General features: G+C 50.6%; 1 long non-coding RNA gene across 6 annotated transcripts in view; it reads right to left on the bottom strand.

Annotated features, from left to right (window-relative positions):
- Positions 1–594: 594 nt before the first annotated feature.
- Positions 595–11,117, bottom strand: part of LOC135967504 (uncharacterized) — a 143,310-nt gene continuing 132,787 nt past the window's right edge. For 5 of the 6 annotated variants that reach the window (XR_012423989.1, XR_012423987.1, XR_012423991.1 and 2 more), the window contains one exon: positions 595–4,807. This is a non-coding gene — a long non-coding RNA (uncharacterized lncRNA). Of the gene's footprint in view, positions 4,808–7,421; positions 7,596–10,344; positions 10,385–11,117 lie in introns of all 6 variants that reach the window. The other variant, XR_012423990.1, reaches the window with a different exon arrangement.

Genomic DNA, 11,117 nt, shown 5'->3' with positions numbered 1-11,117 from the left:
TCAGGAAGTTTCTCTCAGAGCCTGTTTCTTTCTCTAGCAAAGTAAATGATGCCTTCCTCACGGGGCTTAACACACGCTCAGTACTCAGATGCTGTCTGATCTTTGTTATAGTTAGTATTTGGGGAACAGCGTGGCTGGTAAGAAAATGTGTTATCTTTACAATTTATACAATGTCATACAAGGCAAGCGTGAAACCGGGACACTACCTTAATCTGAAGATGCTGGTGCTTAGTCTTCTCCTCAAGCATTTTGTTGTCATTCTGGTGTGTGTCAGCCAAGTCATATGACGGTACCGCGTGCGTGATGCCAGCTCAGTTACCTTGGAATGGGGAACCTGAGGCTGCCAGGGAGCATCCCTCCTGCCTCCAGTCCTCCGGGGGTTTCTCTCTCTCTCCCTCCTTTCCTCTGTCCCTCCCTATCCCCCAATCCTCCTCACCACTCCTGTTCCCCTCCCTACCCTCCTCACTTACTCTACAACAGAGGTCCAGACTTTGACAAATCCCAGCTGGGCCTATTTATCGCTTGGCTGGGAAAGCAGAGGGAAAGGGGCCCAGTTACTACAAAAATAGAGAATTGAAATAGAATGTGAGCTACTTTTGCGTGTTGTTTTTTACTTTAATCTGAATATAAAAGGCAAGTGTCAAACAAAATCGGTGCTAACTGCGCCACTCAGCTCCGAGTCTGCTTTGTCGGGGCTCCGTGGGTTCCCACTCCCTGGCCTTCTCCATGAGCGTCTGGACACGCCGTGGCTGTGAAAGGAGCATTCAGTTATGGTCCTTTGAATGTTCCAGAGTCATGTTTAATAAAAATCTTCACGTTTACCCACAGCCAAGTCTTGATTTAATAACAGGTACTGCAGGTCTCTGGGTGGGGCTGAGCCTCTGTTTTAGAAGCAGCAGCACCATCTGAGGGGCAGGTCCGTATGGGCTGGCAGGCGGCCTGGTCCTTGGAGCACAGGGTGGACCTGACTCAGTCCTGGCAGTGGGGGGCCTTGCAGTTCTAGGATGTAGTGATGCAACCTGTGGCATAAATAAAAAGCCTCATGTGCCCCCATGAGAAGCTGGGGCTTCCCCTCAGTACTGTGGTGTGCTGTGTTTGTGATCGTGCAGATGTAAAAGGGTGAGGGAGATGTCTAAAAACTAGGCTCCCAAAGACAGCCCTTCATGTCTGGTGCTTTCATGTGTATATGCACACGTGTTTGACGCGTGTACACCTTCACACGTTCACCTCTTTCATGCGTGTACACCTGTTCCTGTGTTCATACACCTGTTTCGCGCATGCGCCTGTTTCTCCTGTGTATGTGCCTGCGCGTTCACCCTGTATTGCGTCATACGTTGTATTTTACATATTGGGTATTTTCAGTTTGTATCGTGAGCTTGTAACGACGTCGTGAAGAAAAGAGGGGGCCCTGGCAGCCTTTGGCTCTGAGAAACGTGATGTCACGGGAACAGATGAGACAGCCCGGGTGAGGCCGGCAGAGGCCATCGTGGCCTTGGGAGTCCGTGCACATCCACTGTCTGTCGCTGTGTGACAAGTGACCCCAAAACCTAGGGGCTTAAGGCAACATACACGTACGACTGTACAGCTTTTTCAGGTTGGAAATTCAGGGCAGCCCTGCTGAGCGGCTCTGGCCCAGTCCCCCGGGTCACTGTGAAGATGCTGTCCAGGGCTGCAGCCATCTGTAGGCTCAGCTGGGCTGGAAGTTCTGCTCCAGGATGCTGTGCTGACGTGTCTGCGGGCAGAGGCCTGGTTGTCCATACCTGGCCACTCCCCGGGGCTGCCAAGTGCATTCCTGCCCAGGGCCGCTCCTTTCCCCAGAGACGTAGCAGTGCTGGTCTTATGCCCAGCGTCAAGGTGGCCGGGTCAGGAGCAAAGACTTGTTTCCCCTACTCGGCGGCTACTCCTGCAGGGCTGGGAGACAGTGGAGGTCGCGCAGGAAGGTGTTCGCTGAAGACCGTGCTCTGTGACTTGACGGGTGTTCCTCCCAGGAGAGTGAAATGGAGACTGGACGCCGGAAGCAGCATCCTGCGTGACCCCATGTGTAGTAGGGTCACAGCAGAGCTAAGTCCTTCCTTTACAGATACTTTTCAGAGTCTACCCGCCTTTAGATTCTCCGATTAACGTGTCTGAGGAGGGTCCCAGGAGTCTGCCACCTGCCAGGCCAAGGAGGTTCCCTGCATGTGGCTGTCCCCTGACACCTTGAGAAACGTGACTCGAGAGAATCACCGAAGTTTCCTAAATGAGTCACCTGCTTTCTCTTCTCTTTGCTTTCATGCCCCCCCAGGGTAGGTCAGTCCTGTCAGCCGCAGCGATACCTGCATGCTGGGGTTCCAAGGAGATTGGGGGTGTGTCGGGTCCCCCAGGGAGATTCGGTGACTGAGGATGCTGTCATAGCAGCCAACACGTCCTTATTGTTTTCACTTTTAATGAAGTTCAGTTACTAGGTTTTCTGAGGCACAATGATGTCCTTGTGAAAAATTGGTGATCAGGGAAGCAAGCAAGTGTGGGAAAATGATCCTGCCCTTAAATCTAAAAAACGATGAAACAGCAAAGAGCCCTGAAGAGCCCATGAACCTCCTCATGGGGCGGTGAGGAGACACCTCAGTAATGGCTTAAAAAAAAAGTGATAATACTGAAGAAAAGGTAAACAAAATTTTGGGTCTCCTATGGGTAAAGAGATTGTGGTTTACATTTTGGAGGTATGCGTTTATATACTTATTTATTTTTCTTTGTTGGATTTAGAATTAGTTGAAATAATTGTGTTTTTTAAATTAAAAAAATTGGGGTATACGAAGTCTAATCCCTTTGTGACATTTCTGTACTGTGAGACTCCACATACAAAAGTGAAGCCCAGACTGTCTGTCTCTAATGAACCAGAGAGAGGTGGTCATCTCCTGCAGGCCGGTCTGGTCTCCAGGCATCTGGCCATCCTCCCAGTCTTGGGCACACCTGCATCACTGGTGCTTCCTGCCAGACTGTGACTCTGCCCAGGTTTCAGGAGCACCCGGAACTGTTTTCCTAGGGGCTCCTGCTTTGTCCTGGCTCCTGGAAGCACAGGCTTTTGACGAAGGACTCTCCCCACTGCCAGGTAAATTGGTGATTGCCCCATAGTCTGTATTTATCACATGGGGCACAGAGAGTCTGGGCGTGCTGTCCTGGCCCTGGAGCCAGCTCTAGGACTGCCCGGCGGCATTGCCTCCACCCCTCATCTGGGAACAGGGCGGTGGGGAGGAGAAGGGAAGCAGGGTCTTGACCCTTCTGCGTCTCGAGAACACGGGGAACACATCGTCTCATTGCCTCACACCATTCACAGCCCAAGCTTGTGTGAAGTATTATTTTATAACCTCCCCTGACAATGATGTATTTTATATAAGCAGCACATAAAGTGGTAATTTAATACCCTATCGAGCAGGATTAAACAATAAGGAGCAGATATCACTGTAGAAAAGTTACTTTATCCGGGAAACATTTATCTACTGCAGGTGGATGTGAATCATGGCTTCCTCCTCGGTGGCTCCTGATGAGCCTGTGAAATTCTGTCCTGTTCACCACTGTTAGTTATAAGCTACACCTTTCCTTCTATGACGTTAGTTACAAGCTCTACCTTTCCTTCTATGATGTTTATTTCTTGCCTGTTCAGCACTGTTAGTTACAAGCTATACCTTTTCTTCTGTGATGTATATTTCTTGAAGGCATGGACTAAATCCTAATTCCACAGTATTCGATGCACATACTCAAGAGATACTTGTTTGAATGAATGGATTAATAGAAAATAGAAGTGGTGACTTCACTTTATTTCATTATGTCAAACTTTGTCTACACGGAAAATTATATGGTCCTTTGGAAAAACAGGGCCTCTGTGCAGGGTTGTTAGAGATTGTGAGAATGCCGCAAATGGCTCTGTGGCTCTAGGCTCACAAAGGGCTTGAGGGACTTGGTGGCGCACCTGTGTTGAAAACTGAGTTCTGCAAATCCATTCGAGTGACCTGCCAGCACACACAATCCTACTTCCCAGTTGATTTCTGCACAGAGGCTTCTCCTGAATGCCCCAGGTGAACGTGGGTTCAGCCAGCACTGCTGGGCTTCCACAGCAAGCCAGGGTGCTGCAGGGACGAGAGAGAAGAGGGGCAGGACCAGGATCTTCCTGGGCCCCAGTGCCCGTGTGGGGACGCTGCCTGGCCTGGCTTTTCTGGGGGAGGTCAGGGAAATGATGGCATGGAGGGACTGTTGGTATGAGTCGCTTGCTCAAACATAGATCCCAGGTCTGTGTGGGAGGCAAATAGAAATTTATGTGGGTATCATCAGTAACATAGCAAACATGGGCTTCTTCACTAGGGTGGCTGACCCTCTTGCTCATCTGCTGAGCAAAGGCCCGGCCCGGCCTGGCCTGGCCTTCTACGCCTCCACAGTGAGCTTTTCTCAAGCTCTGTCCACTCCATGGAGATGGCCGGAGCCAGGGCAGATATGGGGTGTTTTCCACTTTTTATTTATTTTTTCTTTTTTGAGATGGAGTCTTGCTCTGTCGCCCAGGCTGGAGTGCAGTGGTGTGATCTCGGCTCAGTGCAAGCTCCACCTCCCAGGTTCACGCCATTCTCCTGCCTCAGTCTCTCGAGTAGCTGGGGCCACAGGTGTCCGCCAACACACCAGGCTAATTTTTTGCGTTTTTAGTAGAGTCAGGGCTTCACCGTGTTAGCCAGGATGGTCTCAATCTCCTGACCTCGTGATCCACCAGCCTCGGCCTCCCAAAGTGCTGGGATTACAGGCGTGAGCCACTGCACCCGGCCAGGTATTTGTCAGTTTTTGAAAGCTACATTTAAAGAATGAAATAGACCGAACAGAATTACTTCCTTTTGAATATTTAATACTCAGTCTACCAGAACACTTAAATATAGCTAATGTATTCAAATAATAAGAAAGAACTTTCCCTCTGTTCCAAAGAAAAAGTATAAACAACCTTTTACTTGTCAGGGATTTCACTATGTTTCTAAAAAGCCAGCAAGCACTTTTCCTGAAATAGACCCATCTCTTCCTCTGCATAGACGCTATGAACATTTTAGCTACATTTCTGCTGTATCTTAATGTGATAGATTGTAGAAAATTCCTTGCTACTGGAACTTCACGATGCTTTCCTTTGAAACATCAAATAGAAAGTATGGATAGTAAATCTCAGACTAGTTGCAATTATCAGTCTTGGTAGAGCTGCCACCCACAGCCTCTGTCAATTACAACAGAGTGTGTCTCCCCAGCAACCCGGATTAGATTGCGGACCAAGCCAGGCTCACCCAGGATTCAGTGCAACGTCTTTCAAAGCGGTAGTCACTGCCCCTGGAGGAGACTTGAGAAGTCCTCCCTTTGATGCCTGTGCAGGGCTGTTCTCAGATCACAGCAGCTGCAGCTGCAGCTGCAGCTGCAGCAGCATCTCAGAGGATGCCAGCAGGGGTGTCCTGGGTATTGACATCACGGTAGGGGCCTGCAGTGTCTGAATGAAATGGGCCGTGAAAGTGAGCACCCTAGAGGAGTCCACAGCCACGTTTCAAAGGTGCAGTGGCCCGAGGTGAACCCCAGAGCACTGAGGAGCCTGGAGTTGACCTGTCACGACTTCATTGAGAGAGCTGACGGAATTCCGTACCTGTGCGGGCAAAATATGGCTGTTTGCGCTTGGCCCCTTCTCAGTCCAGGGCCAGGGAGGTTGTCTGCACAGCTAGTGGGAGCTTAACTTTGTGCACACTCGGGGTTGGGTCCCACTCCTTTCTGTGATCCCAGGGAAGATAGACATGCCGAGCTCTCCTGGAAGAGGGCCCTGACGAGTGGAAGCTGAGCTTCAAGATGGTCGGCCTTGTGGTGTGCGTGGCGGGTTCGGAGTCGGTGTGTGCTGAGTGGGGGCCCGGCTGCTGCTGTCGCTATTGGGCTCAGCAGACGCTGCGGGGGACGTGGCTCCCGTTGTACTTGGTGGTTTTCTCCTCACAGGAGTGGGTTTCCCTGCTGTGAAGGTGTCGGGGCTGTGACAGGCAGCCTGGCAGGAGGAAGACGCTCGTGGGGTTGTGCCCCGAAGCCCCCTTCCTCTTGAGGAGCATGAAGGGGGTTTGGGACCCTGCTTCCGGCTGCGCTCCCTTGCTAGGTTCTTGGCCTCGGGGGCCAGGAGAAGCTGAGTACAGGCCTGAAACCTGGACCCCTTCCACAGCCTCCGTGGCGTTTGTGGTGGTATGCGGGACGAGGCCCTTGGAACTCCAAGCCCTACGCTGGCATGCCCGCCCACTGGGGCATCTTGGGCACCTGCTGTGTGCTTGGCTCCGTGGTGGGGTGGGCGGTAGCAAGGGCTGTGGGGTAGAGTGGACACGGTACGCGGATGATGAGAAGCGTCAGGGAGGCAGTGAGAGCACAGCTGAGACCTGCAAGGAGGGGACTGGCTGTGGGTGTTGGGGCTCAGGGAGCTGCCTCTACCCAGAGCCACAGTGGCCAGTGAGGGCAGAGCAGGGGACCGAGGCCCAGGGAAGCCGTGTGTATGGTTCGCATCAGGTGTGCGGGTCTGCCGGGCTGTGCGGCCCTTCTCAGTCCTGGCTGGGCCTGGGGTCCCAGAGGGAACGGAGGGTCTTTGCATCTCCCTCCTCTTGCTTCCCTGCTGCTTCCTGGTCAAGGGATGCTTCTTTATTGCAACTCTGGCAGTTATTCTGCATATTAAGAGGAGTTTCACAAAATCGTAGGGGGGGAGGCGGACTAGGGATTCATTTTTTTTTTCTCCCCCTGATTTTACACGGAGCCTTCTACTACCCCTTAGTGTGGAGGCAGAGTGCAGATGCTCTACAGTTATCTATCCAGGAAGAGAAGAGCTGATGGGAAGTCACAGATCTGATCATTGCAATAGCACTGACATTTTTAAGTGGGAGAATGCTGATGTCTATAATAATCAGAGTAAAACTTCAGTAGCTTCAACATAAAGATTCTGAGATGATCTTAGAGCCATTTCGTCCCTAGATCCTTCTGCAGTGTGGAGTGTGACATCTCTACCAGCCTCTGGTCAGTGGCCGCCTGTGGGTAACTGAATGCTTGAAGTGTAAATGAGAACTTCTAATTTTATTTAATTTTAGTCAAATTTAAATAGCTATATGGCCCGGGCACCGTGGCTCATTCGTGTATTCCCAGCAGTTTGGGAGGTCGAGGCGGGTGGATCATGTGAGGTCAGGTGTTCAAGACCAGCCTGGCCAACAAGGTGAAATCCCATCTGTACTTAAAAATACAAATAAAATAGTCTGGCGCGGTGACAGGCGCCTGTAATTCCAGCTACTCGGGAGGCCGAGGCAGAAGAATCACTTGAACTCGAGAGGCAGAGGTTGCAGCAAGCCGAGATCGAGCCACTGCACTCCAGCCTGGGTGACAGAGGGAGACTCTGTCTTAAGAAAAAAAAAGATTTTAAAAAACCCTACATGCCCCTAGTTGCCTCTGTAGGAGACGGCATGGTTCCAGAAGGTAGACTTTGTGTTGAGGACTCTGCAGCGTCAGGCTGGAGACAGTCTCCCTTCCTAGCAGCGTGGGCCCCTGGGCTGTTCTTCTACCAGAAGGGATGGTGGCGTCTCTGGGAGGTATCTGTAGACTCAGATCTGTGTGGATTAGTGGCTTGTGTTACTCACAGATACTTAATTTTATGGGTAAATGAATATCTGGACTGGCTGCAACTTCAGGGCGAGATTCGGGAGTAGGGAGTGAAAAGTGACGACGGAACCCTGGGCTTGTCCTGCTGCCCCCAGGACCCGGTCGGGGTGCCTTCTCGTCTGAAGTCCCAGCACGTGGTCAGGGTACCCCTTGCCTCTGAAGCCCCCAGGAAGTGATCGGGGCACCAATCCCCTCTGAAGCCCCAGCACCTGGTCGGGGCACCCCTCCCTTCTGAATCCCCCAGTACCTGGTCGGGGCGCCCCTCCCTTCTTAAGCCCCCAGACCCTCCTGGCCTGCGGTGCTGCTTCTCCAAATGCTGTCCTTGGCTGTTTTCCAGGAGTCACCTGCACCAGAGCAGGCTGCGTGTGTCATTTCTTGTCGGATCTGGGGTGTCAGTGAAGCTCATTTATCTTGTCTTCCTCCTCATGTGCCGTATCTCACCTGTTGACTGTCTGAGTTTGTGTGAGTGCGTGTTGTGCGTTCTCAGGCTGTACTCGGTGCTTAGGTGACAAGAACGTCTTAGAGCAACGGACTCTCTGCTCCAAAGGACGCTGGGCATGAATCGAGACACAGTTTACTTGTGGGGTTTAAATTTCCTGGGTGTTGGAGGCAATTAAGGGGAAACAAGGTCTAAAAAAGCCCCTGCAGATGAGGAAGGCAATAATGAAAAAAATTACTCTATACACACTTAGCAGTTGATTTAATTTGTAGGTGAATTTTGCATTTCGGGAACTACTAAAGGTACTGTTTGTAGGGATTCCTTGATGAGCTTCTTGTTTTCTGTCTAGAAAGTAAAGTGGATCGGTTTTGCCTTTAATGCTGACTGACTAGAATCTACTTCCTTTTCCCCCCATTCACGTTAGGGTGGGGATTGGACTGGAAGAGCTGTAGGATCTCTTTATTTCTGATCTTAAATGAATTTTTTCTTCAATGCCCTGTTCTTTGGTTTGGGAAATGTGCTCAATTTGTACCGTGCTTTAAATGTACACAAGGGTCGAAATTGCTACTTTTCTTTAAAGTTAGATATAACATCTTAAGTAAAATGTCATCTATAAATCAGGCACAGTCTGGGGCCTGGAGACCCCTCTTGTCGCTTCCTTCCAGCTGTGTCTTCTTCCCTGGCCACATTGCCCTGGCCACATCTCCTCCCCACACCACGCCGTGTCATCCGCCCACCACCTCACCTCTGGTCACAACACCTCCCTCCCGGCCACATCACCTGTGGCCTCACTGCCTGCCTCCCTCCTTCCTGGTGGCCTCCGTGGCTCCCACTGTCTGCCCTCCCGAGGGTCTGTTCAAGGCTCCTTCCCCGTTTTCCACTCCTGAGTGGGTCTCGGGGCCTAGATGTTTCACAGGATGCAAGTTTCTTCCCTTCCAGCCGTGGGTCTCTGAGCGACAACTCCAGAGAGGGCACTAAGCTCTCCTTACCTACCTGGGGGGCCCTGAGCCCTGACCACCGACCACCAGGGCTTTTCTGCAGTGTGTGGGGCAGACTCATGCATGAATTGGACTAAAAAGATGCTTCCAGGAATCCTTGTTTTAAGTGCACTGGAGCAGAGATGGGGAGAGGGGACCACCTGGTTTGCTCAGAATTTGGTCCTGATCACAGCCAATGAGGCAACATAAGCACCTCCTAAATGAAGCGTTCCACAGACTGATTTTACACATGACAGAAAGGCTTCACACAATGAGTGAGTTTGAGCTGCATTTGAAGGAAGAACAGGTCCCTGTAGGTGGAAATGAAAGGTAAGCGTGACCCAAGCCATCAGCAGCAGCGGGGGTGGGGTGGTGCAGACTCCCCATGGATGGTGGGCATGGCTGAAATGCAGGAGAGGGCAGGGGTGCGAAGGAACAGCAGGGCGGCAGTAAAATTCCCCTGCAGAGAGGGGACGTGACTGAGATATTATCACATGTATACAACTGAGAGATGATTTGAGGAGGATTTCTGGGAGCCTGTGGGAAGAGCACGTGGTCATCATCAGTTCTCGGGATCTCTTTTTATGAAGTGAAAATAGTCTTGCCTCTGCCTATCTTGTGAGCTGTTGTGACGATCAAATCGGATAATCTTCAGCGAGCCTTGTAAATGCTAAAGGTTATGACAGACTGTTCCAGCCCCCTTGTCTCTACCCTCCTTTCCTCCTGGGTAACGTGAACCCTGCTGGGTACCTCACTATCTGCCTGGTTTCCTCCTCCATAACGTGAGCCTTGAGTACTTGCTGGGTACCTCGCTGTGCACCTTCCTTAGTAACGTGAGCCCTGAGTATTTGCTGGGTACCTCGCTACCTGCCGTACAGCTGGCTGTAGAATTGTCAAACGCACTTGGCTGGCACATAAGCAGAAGTGCTCGCTGGGCCTTGGGAGGGCTTTGTGACATGTGGGTGCCTTCTGTTCCCTGTTAGGCTGGAGCTGCAGGAGCCCCCCTAGACCAGATAGAGGACCAAGGCTGTGGCCTCGGGGTGGGGGCTGGGGGAGCTCCCTGGGTTTATTGTGTGGGTGAGAGCAAACTTCAGTCCCGCTGTGGCATTGGGATTCAGGGTTCCTTCTGGAATGTTCTGAGTGAGAAACAGGAAGTGCGCACAGGTGCGTCTTCTGCGGATTTTATGGTTATCTCTTGGGAGAGCACTGGTGCCTCTGAACTATGAACCTGCAGAACCACTTGTTCCACTAACGGCCGCCTTTATATAAAGAATGACTTACAAAAGATGCCACTTCAGATGGAGGTATTTGCAGGTGTGGCCTGAAAAATGAACAAAATGACTTTCATCTCAAGGAAAGTACCTTACATTTTTCCCAATGATAGACATTTGAGCTTTCCAGCGAATATTAAAACATAAAAATCTTGTGTCCACCACTTTCTCATGTGATCAATGGTGATACTGATGTGGGGTTTTGTTTGTTTTTTTTTTTTTTTTTGGACATATAATGAAATGTGGAAGCCGCTCATAACTCTGAACCAGTATTTTCTAACCAATGTGTGATTACAAAATCGTGTGCTGGTAAAAGCCATTCAAGTGCAAGACGGACCAGTCGACTTAGAAGGAATTGGGGCAGAAAGGCCCGTCGACCAGAGCACAGACTCTGTGTTGCAGACAGCCTGTACGGAAGTGCCACTTGTTACATTTGGCAGCAGAGAATACCTAAAATGATCTGAAAACACAATGAAAATACTGCTTCCTAATTGTATATCAGTATGGGGTCGGACTTTCTTCATAAACTTCAGCCATGGCTCTGCAGCCCACTGAACGCAGATGCAGGCATGAGAATCCTGCTGTCTGAGGTGCAGAGATGTTAGGTGTTTTCACAGTAGCACAAACTGTTGCCACGCTGCTGCTTATTTTGGAAAATGGTTTCTTCTTTAAGACTGTGTTAAGATGTAATGACTTTATCCTTGTAAAAGAAACTAAATTATGTTCTTTTTTTTTTTTTTTTTTTTTTTTGAGACGGAGTCTTGCTCTGCCACGCAGGCCGGA

This window comes from Macaca fascicularis, chromosome 15, assembly GCF_037993035.2.
Source record: "Macaca fascicularis isolate 582-1 chromosome 15, T2T-MFA8v1.1".
Lineage (NCBI taxonomy): Eukaryota > Metazoa > Chordata > Mammalia > Primates > Cercopithecidae > Macaca > Macaca fascicularis.
This window is presented reverse-complemented; position numbering and strand designations above follow the sequence as displayed.